General features: G+C 42.9%; 1 protein-coding gene across 3 annotated transcripts in view; it reads left to right on the top strand.

The window, feature by feature from the left end:
- Window positions 1-12,730, top strand: part of SH3RF2 (SH3 domain containing ring finger 2) — a 128,278-nt gene that overhangs the window by 38,467 nt on the left and 77,081 nt on the right. The gene's annotated exons all lie outside the window — the stretch shown is intronic.

The following is a 12,730-nucleotide window of genomic DNA, read 5'->3' as shown; positions in this document are numbered from 1 at the left end:
ACCACTGTGTACCCCTCACATGGCTCCCACAGCCATCAGCATAAGGCCAATCTTATTTTACCTGTACCTCACTCACCTTTTCCCCCTGCTGTGTTCAAGTGAGACAAAGCCAGGCTCTTTTCATCTATAAACAACTCGAAAGGTACTTTTAAAAGATAAGGACTCTATTTTTTTTATTTTTTTAAATATAGCCTCAATACCATTAGTACATCTAAAAAGTCCTTGATATTATGAAATATCCCATCAGTTTTCAAATTTCCCCAATTGTCTCATAATTTTTTAATAATTGTTTTGCTCAAATCAAGATCCACCAAGGTCCACACATTGCATTTGGTTGATATGCCTTTAAAGTCTCTTTTAATCTCTAGATTTCAAACACACACACACTTCCTCTTTTTTTCCTTATAATATATAAGAGAAATTGGGTCATTTGTCTTGTAGTTTGCCATTTTGTGAATTTTTCTTATCATCTCCCTGTGGTACCATCTGCCCTCTTCAGTCATTTGTTTTTCCTATAACTGATAATTAGATCTATAGCTATGCTGCCCAATAGAGAAGCCAAAAGCCACATGTGGCCATTTAACTTTAACTTTAAATTAATTAAAAGTAAATAAAACCTAAAGTCCTGTTTCCCAGTCACATTAGCCACCTGGCGAGTGCTCAGGAACCACATCGGGCTAGTGGCTACTGTGTTAGTTCAGAATAGCACATTTCCGTCATCACAGAAACTTCTATTAGACAAAATGCTTCTAGAGGTGTCAGTGGATCCTCTGATGACTGGTAAATTATTTTTTCTCATATGTGTTTAAGAGCAAAGATGAACACCCTGAAGTTTGCATTACTAGGCAGTCTCAGGTAATAGAAGGAAGTAACTAACGTGTGCCAGACTCCGCCTGTTTTAAGTGGCAGCTGCCTGTGTTTTCAGAAGATGATTAGATGTTTGTAATGAGTATCTCAGGTGTGTGAGAGCTTTTGTGGTGCCAAAGGTCAGCGGCTCCCCAGCATGCAGGAGACCCTGATCCTTTCCTGCCTCTCAGAAGGAAATTGAGGGAATCAGTGCGAATCCATAAGGGCTTAGTCTTGCAATTATTGTAGGACGTGCTGGCTCCAGACTATTCCTAAACGTTGCTCCTTTCTCAGAGGTGCAGGTGCTTCTGGCCGGAGCCTTCTTTCTGCCTGTGTCTTTGTTTTGGCATGTGGGTAATGAGCATATCTCATAGCACACCAAACAGGTTCCTCAACTGGCTTCTGTGACTTTTTGCAAAGTCCAGAGGGGCCATGGGGAGGGAGGGGACGTGAGCAGCTGCAGCCAACAATGGAGAATTCTGGCTGGTTGACTGGGCATTTTAGCAGGAACCTCCACAGATTCCTGATAAAGCCTTAACCAAGCTATGAGCACATGGATGCTTTGGGGTCCTGAGAGGAGATAGTATAGAAAACAAAGCAGCCCGTGAGGGTGAGGAGACCATCGTTCATGGAGTCATTCATTCTAAAAATACTCATAGAGCCGTGCTAGATTAAAGTTTCTGCCCTCACAAAATTTACTGTCTGGTCCAGAAGGCAGATCGATACTTAAACACCATCTGACAGGTAACAAGATGGGGATAAAAGCACATGGGAGAGATCCCTGAGCCAAACATGGATGTGGAGGGACATAGTGTTTAAGCTGAGACCTAGAAGACAAGTAGCAGCTGGACAGGAGGAGAGGGTGGAGTGCAGGAAGAATATTCTGGGAAGAACTTAAGAGGTGAGCATGCATGGGGCACTGGCAGTATACAAACATGTATGGTTTGGCTGCAGCGGGAAGTGTGAGAGGAGAACGGCCAGAGTCAAGAGTAGAGAGATGACCCATTGATTGATGAATGGAAAAAGAAGGTGTGGCATATATATATATATATATAACGGAATATTATTCAGTCATAAAAAAGAATGAAATCTTGCCATTTGCAATGACATGGGTAGAGTTAGAGAGTATAATGCTAAGTGAAATAAGTCAGAGAAAGACAAATACCATATGATTTCACTTACATGTAGATTTTAAGAAACATAACAAGCAGAGAAAAAAAATAAAAGCGAGAGAGCCAAAGCATAAAACAGACTGTTAACTATAGAGAACAAACTGATGGGTTACCAGAGGGGAGGGGAATGGAGGGATGGGGAAGTAGGTGATGGGGATTAAGGAGTCTGCTTGTCGTGATGAGCACCGGGTGAGGTATGAAACTGTTGAATCATTATATTGGACACCAAAAATTAAAAAACTCTATATGTTAACTAACTGTAAATAAAATAAAAACTTAAAAAAAGAAGAGTATAGAAATAACAACTGAGTAAATCCCACCATGTAAGCTGGGGCAAGTTTTTTCTTCCTGTGCCTCAGTTTCTTCTCCACCAAATAGGCATAGTACCCGCTGTGCAATGTTATGGGTAGAGCCCAATGACATAGCAGGTGCAAAAGTTATCTTCCAAACTATATTCTAAAATCCCAGTTGTAGAAAGACAATGGTTCTAGTCTGGACCAATTGCACCTCTGGAGCATGTGTGAATTAGGGGGCTGTATAGTGGTGCTGGAACAAGCTACTTGCTGGGTCACAAAAGGCCATAATGCACATGTCTTATGTCCTCTCAACTTCATATTCAGTGATGTCAGGTTGGTAGCCAAGGTAGGAGTATTTATACCATGAAATTTGGCAAACACTGCAAATCAGAGCTGTTTATTTGTTTGTTTGTTTTTGAGAGCTGGTTTATCAGCACACCACTAAGTGAGGGTGAAAGTCATGAAATTGAGTAAGAACCCTGGGCAGCAATTATCAAGGAATGTCCATCCACAACAACAGAGATTTTTAAAGAATGACTCTTACCACTCTTCCTGCCATCTGAAACAGGCCTACCCAAAGCCAGCCCTTAGGGAAAAGAACAGGAGAGCCACTCCTCCATGCCAACCCATTCCCAGACATGCCCAAGAAGTGTCAGTGACACCCAGGGCACGTAAATGAGATTGGAGCCTCTCAGATCAACAGCTGCTAAGAGCTGCTTTCTTTGGCTCATGTGGCCAGTGATAAATTGGATTTCAATGTTCTGAATAGGCGGAAAAAGATATCTCCTTGCTCCCTTCTGCTCCCTTTCCTGGAGCTGCCAGTTGGCACTTTTTGTCACTCATCATGGCTGCCTGCAGTGGAGATTATACACTTGGGGAAGAGGACATGTGGGAAAGACAGAGTCTTCAGTGGTGGAAGTCTCTGAGGCAGGTATCCATCGGAAAAACTGGGATATGGAGATAGCTCAAAGCACATTTGAAACAATGGTGCCTTTTGAAGGGTGACCCAGAAAAATACTATATTGATCTGTGGATATCTGTGACTAGCATGCTTGCATACTCCCAATCCTAGAGAAATAACTAGCTGGGCATGTTAGAAATTTATTTCAGGACCAGAGATGACAAAATATCAGAGTTGGAGTTCAGTTCAAATGGCATGGTGTGGTGTAGTATTCATTGATTCATTGATTCATTCATATATTCAACAAAAACTTATTGAGCTTCCTAGGTGCTGCTAGAATGTAAGTCCCATAAAGGCAGAGATTGTGCCTATCTTATTTCTTGTAGGAATGTCAGTACATTTTTGTTGAATGAATGCATAGGATGGCATCACTTTGCCAGTTGTCGGGGATATAAAGATGAATAAGCCATAGGCCCTTCTGCTACTGAGTTCAAGTCCAGAGGGGAGACAGACAGGGAAACCAGCAATTACATCACAAGGTGAAGAGTACTGTGTGATAGGGCACTTGTAGGGTGCAGTGGCTCACAAGAAAAGGAGACCCAACTCAGCCTTGAGGGCTGGGAGACAGTAAAGACTTTCTGAAGACAGAGAGGCAATGCCAAAAATATTGGCACCTATCTGGGAAAGACCTTATGGAGGAAAAAAACCCTTCACATAATTTGCAGTATCTCGTATTCCTTTTGGGGGGCAGGGAGAGAGAATCTCAAGCAGGTTCCATGCCCAGTGCACAGCCTGACACTGGGCTCAATCTCACAACCCTGAGATCATGACCTGAGCTGAAAGAAAGCTGAAAGAATCAGACGCTCTACCAACTGAGCCACCCAGGTGCCCCAGTATCTTGTATTCCCAAGAGGATTACTGACTCTATCTTAGAGTGAAAAATGATTGCAAACGGTTTCTATAATACTTCTAGAGCTTAATTATCAGAGACATTTTCCATTTCTCGGGGACTTTCAGAAGGTTTTCCTAAATTCAGGCTTTGCTTAAATGCCCCTGGGCCCAGTGGGACAGATGACATGTGGGTCTTTAGCATCACTCACTCCTAACATGGGGACCAGCTCTATAGGCAGGCAGGTGCTTCTTCTCCAAGGTCATGTCTGTCCCATTTGGTATAAATGAGAGGAATGCTCTAAATTTTCATTTGACAGAGGCAGACAAACTGCAGATTTGCAGAAGGTCCTTACGATGAAAATCTTGGCTTCAAGGACAGCTGAACTGAAAGAAAAGAATTCTAACTTCCCTGAGCTTCCTGTTTTCAACAAGGGTCACGCAGGCTTTTTCCTCTGGTATCACCAAAGTGCAAATAGGTATAAATATGCACACACAACCTGCAAGTCTTAAAGGATTGAGATGAATTAAGAAGCAAACTGTTTGAAATCAAGATGTAACTTTTGACAGAAGTCAAACTCAGCCACCTTAGTGTTTGTTCCTCTTCAAAGGTTTTTGACCCCCAAGGTTCTGGGGTCACTCACCGTCACTTCATGCCTCACCACAGTGGCCTGTTAGAGGCACCTGTACTCCACCGGCCATTCTAAGGAGGACCACATACACAGACATCAAGAGGACAGTAGGATAATCAGTCACCTTTTATCCATGACTCAACCGTTACCAACATTTTACTCATTTAGTTTTGTCTCATCCATCACCTTTATTTCTGGAATGTTTTAAAGATATTCCTGGAACTTTGATCCTTCACCTCAGTCTCTGTTATGTTTAGAGTTGGAAGGAATGGTAAGAATTACTATCTTTGCTTTGAAGTTGAAGAAACTGAGGCTCAGAGAGGTTCAATGCCTCACTCATGGACACAAATGTGTAAGTCTTGTATCCCGTCTAAGGGTTCCCTCCAGCCCCCAACCATATGGCCTGATTATCAGAAATGTCTGCTGTTTGCTTGGGTCATATTGTCCCTAGACATTCCTCCTTTAGCTGCAAATATCTTCACATGGGGGTGTAAGAGAGGGAAAACGTGAGGGAGAAACTCAGTGTCGATGTAACCAGAGCCTTTTTTTTCCCCCTAAGCCAGGGAATGTGGTGGTGGTGGGAGAGTCATTTGACTCATCTTTCCTCCCTCTGCATGTGGGATTTGGCTCAGGCTCTCAAACTATATGGAAAGAGATTCATTCACCAGGTGCCACACCTACTGGAAAAGCTTGCTTTGGAAATGAGGATAATGGAAGGGAGCAGAGTCGCCTCCCAACATGAGTGAGCAAGCTCCTCCCCTTATCCTTATTCCCATGCTCCCCTGGCCCTCCCTCACAGGTGCCTATCCCCTCCTGGAAGAAGAGATGACAATGGAAATGCTTTCATTCCCTGGGGAATTCAGTGCTATCCCATTGAACAGCTCTGGGACCTGGCACCCAACCCATTTCAAAAGAAATCCCAAGCTATTTATTAAGAACCAGCTTATGCTAGAAGCCAGGGATATGGCTATGAACATGTCTGGAATTACCTCCTATGATAGAGGAATGAGATCACCCCAAAGCAATCTCAGAGAAATGTTTGCAGGGAAAAATGAAAGCATGCTAAGGGTGACCCTAAAAAGGGGCTGAGGACTGTGAATGGTTCTATCTCTGCCCCCTGGTGTAAACTCTGCCTCTTTCAGTTTTTCCCTGCTATAAGACCCTTGACAACCCAGAAAGGAGGCAGGAGGAACCAAAGGAAAGAAGCATGACATATCCTGGGTACTTGATTGATACTTGATTAAGAGAGGAAGGCAGGAATGCTATGCCCACTGATTAAAAGTGGCAGGAGATAGATAATAAAGTACAGTGCGGAGCTATGGTGTCCAAGCTTTCTACCTAGGACTGGAAGAAGAGAAGTCTGAGACAAAAGATTAAGGGAGGGTGATACAAAAAGCGAGATACATGACAAAAGTCGCCAAACAGAATAGACTTCTAGATGTAGACACAGGGCCAATAACAAGAACTTTCCTTACATTGGTTCCCTTCCCAGCTTTCATCATCCTGTTCTTTTCCTCCATAATACTTACAGCAAAATGTAATTACATATTTAGTTATAAGTTTAATCTTGGTTTCCACAACTAGACAATGCCTGGCATAGTTGGCCTTCAAAAGGGTATATATTGAAAGAATGAATGAATGAATGACAAGTAGGGCTGGAAAAGTGAGGCCAGAAGATGGAACAGTGAGCTCATTACTCCTCTCTCTTCCTTTGGGCAAAATCTCAAGGAATCCTTATTTATTGAACACTTATTATTTTCCAAGCATTCTACAAGTACTCTATGATTTATCTCATTAGTCCTCCTAGCAAACCCATGAGGAAGTGTGTTCATAGGTTCCCAAGACCCCCTCAGATTTAGTGATTCACTAGAAGGGCTTGCAGAACTCAGCAAAGCTGTTACACTCACAGTTACAGTTTATTACAGTGAAAAGATACAAATTAAAGTCAGAATCAGAAAGAAACACATAGGGCAGAGTCCAGGAAAGACCAGTCACAAGCTTTCAGTTGTTCTCTCCCAGAGGGGTTGTACAGACCCTTATTTGACTCAGCAACAATGCATGACAGCACGCATGAAGTATTGCCAACTAAGGAAGCTCACCCAAACTTGATGTCCAAGGTTTTTAATGGAGGTCGGTCAGGTAGGAATGTGGTTGACTTCGGTCTCCAGCTCCTTGAGAGATCAAGGTTCTACCACATGACTCAAGCCTCCCACCGTAAATCACATTGGTAGCTTAGACTCTCTGGTGTGCCCCAAGGCTCCAAGTAAACCAAGTCTCTCTGAACCGGCAGGATATTCCAAGGGCTTAGAGGTCATCTCCCAGGTCAACTGCCAAACCTTTCATTGAAATAGGCAGGGTCTGAATGACCCAGACTTGCTGAGGGTACTGTACAGAGAGGTATATAGTACTGGTCCCAATTTGTGGATGACCTAAACTAAGGATCATGAAGGCTAAGTGATTTGGTGAAGTTACAAAAGCCAGAATGCAAACAAACACCCTACTGGATGCTAACATCTGTGTTCTGTTGCACCGTTATATCTCCCTTGACTGAGTAAAATTCTCTATGAAGAAAAGAAATTCACATAGAAAAAGAAATATCTCATAAGCCTGGCCTCAAGTGTAAATGCCCAGATTCAGGGATTTCCACTTAGGAAGAGCATAATATTGTGAACCTTCTGGTGATCTCAAGCCCCCAACTAGCAGATGGTCTTGATCCTGTTGAACACTGGGGGAGTTCTCCCTTCTCACCAGAGAAGACAAAACATTGTGCACAAGGGTGAGCCAACACTTTCTAACATACACTCCATTGCCCAAAATCTGCTCCAAAAGGATTACCATGGTGAGGGAGGGAGGCAGGGTGGCCCAATTGGCTAAGCAGCAAATAGGAAGTTAGGATCCAGGACAGTTAGTTGACCCTTTGTCTCACCAGTAAAATAAAATCACATTTATCTTCCCCAGCATTCCCAAGTCCTGTTCTGCTAATCCTGCAAAGTGGTCCAGATGCAAATATAAGATCACATTGGCAGATAAAGCTTCTGAGAAGCCAGTCAGCAAAGAAACCTATGTGACTTTGTTTAACTCCGCATTTCCTGAACTTGAGTATGGAACACTTTTTCAAGTGTGTGTAGGACCAAAGTATTAAAATTCAGGACAATTTGGAAAATATGGCCAAAACTCTCCTTTTTTATTTTCCACCTTATGCCAGTAAACCTACTTTCAAATTACTATTATCAGTCATATTTATTAACCTTGAATGTATCCCTCTCCTCCAGGAATGGCAATTACTGGATATTTCTTGATTAATTCACAAATTCATTCACTCTTCAAGCATTTATCAAATACCTGCTTGTCTTCAGGTCTCAGAAACAGAGGTGCTTTAGACACACATCCTGAACTCTCCGAAGAGAATTCATAGCCTAGTGAAGAATAACTTGAGCCAAAGGCCAGGATGTTTTTTCTTGGCTCTATTCTCTAGAGATGGGCGATCTCATGACCAGCTCAGGGAGGTAAGCAGTTAGCTCAGCATGTTGATTTTGGCCCCATCTGATGCCAGGAGTAGAGAGAACCAGGCCAAATCCTTTCTAAACCACTGGGAAGTGTCGCTAGTACATGGTGAAGGGCTCATTACATGGTAACAAATGGAGTTCTCATCCCGGCTCAGCCTTTTCCTTTGTACTGTGGTGGTTCTGTTCCACTTGGGCTCCTTTTCCTGTACCTTGTTATCAACCCACATGCCTCCTTCATGATTTTCAAATTGGAAATAAGCTCAGAGCTCACTGGCAACTATATCTCCTGCTGTTTCTGGATTCTACTATTTGGAGATTTCATTATTATGTAGTCTTGTTGTTTCTGGGTTTTTAGTATGTGCTAGTCAGGACTTACTCAGTTTCAAGTGTCAGAAAATAACTCCCAAGTAGTTTAGGTAATAAACAAAACATTACAGATATGGTCTTATTTAACTAAGTATCCTTCAAGCACATCTGGATCTAGGCATTCAAATTTTATTGTCAAGGCTCTTATCTCTCTATATCTCTTTCTGCTGCCTTCTGCAGCTTCATTCAGGAAGATGTGTCTGTTGGTTAGGAAATATCACCACTAGTAGTCCAAGGCTTACCTACCTCCTCAAGGCTTAGGATCCAAGAGACCATCCATATATTAAATGTCAGAAAAGTTTCTAGTTGGCCCTGTTGGAGGCAGATGACTGCACTGCATGAAGCACTATGCGAGGGGGATTTGGGTCCCCTGGCTAGCCTGGGCCACATACCCCTATGTGTGTGGTATGACCAGAGTGAATGACAGGCCTCTCAGAAGATGGAGAGAAAACAGGTGGTTCCTCAGAAAAGGAATGCTTGCCAGAATTTCACTACTAACATTCATTACTACAACATTCTGTTACTACTAATGTCTCTGCGTGACCTCGTTTCCATGTTTCTTGGTTCCATGCATTATCCCTCCATCAAAAGCATGGCCCTCGTGGCTTTCAGACCGTACTGTGGCGAAAAATGAATAGACAGATTACAGGACCATAGACGTCTTGAGCCTTTTGAATTATAGAAAAGGAAAGCTCTTTAGGCACATACAAGCTTCCATTGGATTATCTGGCTTTCAAAAAAATACCAGGAAAAAAGAGTTTGGTAATGACCTGGTTTTGAGACCTCCGCACCCACTTTATCCCCATTCCCCTTCCCACCTACACCTGTAGAGACAGAAAACAATTGTGGGTGATAAAAGCTATTACCAGCAACATAATGGGTGATAGCTGATGTGGAACTCAGAGTCATTTTCCCCTGAGAGAACAGTTGAGAACAGGATAGGCTCAACCAGCTGAGTCTCTTCAGGTGCTTAACTTTTATGTGAGGGCTCTGGAGTTCAATAATTCATGCTAATGCGGCCAGCAGCAAGCAAATTGCATTCACAGTCTCTTCAGATTTTGATTATAAAACAGAACCCCAAATGAGTTTTATGATGGAAAAACATACTTGGTGACTTCAGCTGGATGAAAGAGAATGAGGGTGAGAGAAGCACCAGGCCTGGGGGTCAAAAGAGCCAAGTCAGTCTCAGGGCTGCCACACTGACTGTGTGACCTTGCCGTGATAACGTTGAACATCTCAGAACTTTTGTTTCTGCATCAATACAATGGGATGATGCCCCCTGCTTCAGAGGACATAACATATGGAAAGTGAAATAAAGTATAATGTGAGACAAATTTCTGTGGCCCATCAGTACCAAAATAAATGTTAATTTCCATCCTCTCTTCAGATTCTCTCCCCCTCTTTCTGCACCTGACCCCACCCAACCCAGTTTACAACAGGAAGCTGGTGGTTCCTATAAGTGTGAATGTAGAGCTGAGAATGCCAGGGGAGACTGAACAGAAAGAAGGTGTCAAAAATGGATTGACAGTACGCTTCCACAATACTCGCCTGTACAGAGGGGAGATGGAGCGAAAATGAAGATGGTCAAGCACTTAGAACTATCTCAGGCTTTCAAAGTTCTTCACAGAGATTTAAGCACTGTGTGCAATCTCAGCTTTAATATACTTGCTCAGTAGTCATTAAAATACATTGCCACTTGCACTGGAATGTCTTCCAGAAAAGAAAGATGAAAGACAGCTTAGCCATTCACAAAACCTACATCAAAACTCCATTGCTCCCATTTTAGTTAGAATAAGATGTAACTCAGACAAGGGGCATCAAATTTGGATGCTGGGGGAGCTTGGTAAATATGCAACCAAGAGATTCTGGTCAAAGAGGTCAGGGATGGGGTCCAGGAATCTGCATTTTGGACATCTCCAAGGATTCTGGTACAGGTGAACCACAGACTTTATTTTCAAAAACACTGGCTGAGTGGTTAAGAGCTTGAGCTCCTCAGAATAGACAAACCCCACCTCAAATCCTGAACCCACCACCATCTACCTTCATGAACTTGGGCCACTTTTCTAACGTCTCTGATCCCCAGTTTTCTATCCCAGGTTGTCATGAGATTAAAGAGCTATTGTGGAGTACCTAGCACAATGCCTGGCATGTGGGAAGGAACACTCACTAATATTAGCCATTGATATTATCATTATTATGCAGAGTTAAAGGGGCTTCAGTGGCTTTTTTTCCTTAATTTTTTTCATTCCTCCTTCCTTTTCTTTTACTTTTACAAATCCAAAATAACAGTGCCTTAAGCAAGATGGACGTTTATTTAGGTTCCAGACAAAAGTCCAAAAGTAAAAGTAGTCCAGGAATTATCTGGTAGTTCTGTAACCCAGACTACTTCCTTCCCTCTCTCAGTGTGACCCCCCTCCTCCTCATTGTTCAAGATGGCAGCTAACACTCCAGCAATCGGGGCGCCTGGTGGCTCAGACGGTTAGGCGCCTGCCTTCGGCTCAGGTTGTGATCCTAGGGTCCTGGGATCAAGCCCCGCATTGGGCTCCCTGCTCAGGAGTGGCCTGCCTCTCCCTCTCCTGCTCCTCCTGCTTGTGCATGTGCTCTCACTCTCTGTGTCAGATAAATAAAATCTTTAAAAAAAATAAAAAATAAATAAAATTCCAGCAATCATGTCTGCATTCCACATAGCAAAATGCAGGAAAGAAAAGAGAAAATCAGTCTCTCTCAGAAACAACACATCCTAAAAGTTGCTTGTACCCCATTGGCCAAAACTTAGCTGCCTCGGGGAGTCTGGAAAATGTGACCAGTGTTCCAGGTAGCCATGTACCCCCAAAATGTGATTTATATTACAGTGGAAAATTGGAAGAAGGAGGGGACAACTGTTGTGCCCTGATCTACCTAACCCTAGGAGTCTAACAGACTCAGGTCATTCTTCAGAAATCCCGTGCTTTCATTCTGCTTCTACCTGCTTATTTCTCAGATAAGAAACTTCTTCAAGGGGCGCCTGGGTGGCTCAGTGGTTAAGCGTCTGCCTTCGGCTCAGGGCGTGATCCCGGCGTTATGGGATCGAGCCCCACATCTGGCTCCTCCGCTGGGAGCCTGCTTCTTCCTCTCCCACTCCCCCTGCTTGTGTTCCCTCTCTCGCTGGCTGTCTCTATCTCTGTCGAATAAATAAATAAAATTAAAAAAAAAAAAAGAAACTTCTTCAAGAAGGTAGTTGCATGGTTTGTTGATCCTACTCTGCTTGGCTTATTTTCTTCTTATTTTCTTTCCCTTCTCATTCCCTTGTATTTCTACTATCCAGTTTTTTCCCAATTTTTTAAAAATAATCTGCACACCCAACATAGTGCTCAAACTCATGACTCAGAGATCAAGAGTCAGTTGGTCTACTGACTGAGCCAGCCAGGCGCTCCTCTACTGTCCATAGAAAAGTTAGAAAACATGGCTAAGCATTTACGGAAAGCATTTTTTTAATATTCAAAAATATCAACACTTAGAAATAACCACTCTTAAAATGCTGATATAGCCATCCCAGGTAAAAATATACATATTTATCTACATTGAAAGTCTAGTTTTCATTTATGATGAAAACGTAACTGTTTTTAACGTCTTCTATTATACTTAGTATATGTCATGAGTAATTGTCAATGTTACTCATTCTAGATCAACGTCATCAATTTAATGACCACAGGGTTTTCCATAATTTATTCAACCAATCCCACTGTAATATCCACAGCACTGTGCTAACCCTCCTAGTACGCACGTCTTCACTCACTTGTCCACTCGTTTCCCAAGGATGAGCTGTGTTCGTATGGTTTTCTACCTCCTTGGGCCCCCCTTGCTGTGTCCAGGGTCCAGCAGAAAAACACTGCTCTAACATCCCATCAGCAAGGGACTGCTCAGGTCTTGTCTCTACCCCGAACTGCTTGCAATTCCTTTTCAAATGAACATCGCAGACTTGGACAGTTCTCAGAGAACTGAAATACTGCCTGCTTCCATCCCCTTATGAATAGCAAGACTGCCCCCAAGAGAGGGGACTACTTCAGCCCATTGCTGAGGAAAGCACAAAATGCAATACAGTCCCAGGTGACGCTGAAGGGCTAGTAAACGTCAGTTATTAGAA

Source organism: Ursus americanus, chromosome 5 (assembly GCF_024610735.1).
Source record: "Ursus americanus isolate L20-20 chromosome 5, mUrsAme1.1.p, whole genome shotgun sequence".
In the NCBI taxonomy this organism is placed as follows: Eukaryota; Metazoa; Chordata; class Mammalia; order Carnivora; family Ursidae; genus Ursus; species Ursus americanus.
The sequence above is the reverse complement of the archived record's forward strand: the minus strand, read 5'-3'. Positions and strand labels throughout refer to the sequence as shown.